This window comes from Triticum aestivum, chromosome 7B (genome assembly GCF_018294505.1).
Source record: "Triticum aestivum cultivar Chinese Spring chromosome 7B, IWGSC CS RefSeq v2.1, whole genome shotgun sequence".
In the NCBI taxonomy this organism is placed as follows: domain Eukaryota; kingdom Viridiplantae; phylum Streptophyta; class Magnoliopsida; order Poales; family Poaceae; genus Triticum; species Triticum aestivum.
In genome coordinates, this window is record NC_057813.1 from 261948785 (window position 1) to 261950223 (window position 1439).

Sequence of the window (1439 nt, forward strand, 5' to 3'; positions counted from 1 at the left end):
TGCCCGTCCAGGAGATGGCTTAAAGGCCTGATGTTCCCAGTAGGCTGCCTGCGCTTTCCAGGCACTTTCCATTGCGCAGTACTTATGTACTATGTGTGCCAAATCTGCATAGTGCAGTATGTGATGGTGGTTGAGGGCATTAAGGATGCCCTCATCCGTACAATTGTTGCAAAATACTGAAATCATGTCGTCGTCCCAAAAACCTTTGATCTTGTTTTTAACAAGGAGGAATCTGGCCCAAAAGTGATGGACTGTTTCCTGAGGCTGCTGTTGCACATACATTAGGCCGCATATATCCGGAAGACCGGAATTACTTGGGGAATATTGCTTGTGGTGGGTGGGCGGGGTTAAATCTGAACCCTCACCCACTGTGGAATCCGGGGTTTGTAAAATTTCCGAGGTTACCAACCTGGGATCCGGAGTGTCCTGGGAGTTTTCAGGCTCAACGCTCGATTCTAGGTTCGGAGGACAGGGAGTGTTCTCCTGAAGATGGGTATCCGGCTCGCTGAGCTTGGAAATCCAAACATAGCTTGTTCTCAACGTAGGAGAAGAGTTAGTGTCGGCTTGTTCCTCCACAACCGCTACCAGATGGGTGATCGGTGAGATTTGATTTCTCTCTGATCGGGTTTAAGCCCAATCCGATCATAGTCAGTTGCGACCCCCAGGGTGGCGATGTGATCTGGCAGCTCATTTAAAGATGACATGTCTGCCGGATCCATCTTGTCAGAGTATTCGGGGACGATACGGAGAGATTTTTGGTGACTTGGGGGGCCGCCTTTGGCTCAACGGCCGAACGGGCGCGCATGGTGAAGCTGCCTTGTCGGAGGGTCTGCCCTGAAACTAGGGATCCTTTAGAAGTGATATTATCATTGATGACAAGGAGAGCCATCAATCCTTCTATCGACGACATAGAGGAACACTACAAAAAAAAGACACATCCGTGACATTTTGGGCCGAACGGATTTTTTTCTGTCATACATATGACACTTCTATGACGATAATTGTGACAAAACCCGGTATCATCATAGATGTGGTGTGCTCCTACTTCTATGACAAAAAATCATGACAGAAAATGGGCTTTTCGTCCTGGGCGGGCTAGAGACGCAGCAGCATGACATTCTTTGGGCTGTCGATGATGGAAAAAACCGTGGTAGAAGCGAGGGCGAGGAAAATTTCGGGGAGTTCCTGATTACGGTGGGAGGTCGGGGGCCGAGCGATGCGCGTTTCTCTCGTACACATACGCGCGTGTGTGCGAGGCATTGGCTGTAACTGAACCTGCGCGAGGCGTTGGGCTCTAACTGAACCCGAGCGATTGCACTGCAGGCTACGCGTTACTGAACCCGAGCGATCGATCGATCGCTGTTAACTGAATCCGATCGAGCGATTCCTTTGCTACTGCTGCTAACTGAAGCCGATCGATTGGATGAACAGTGAGCATT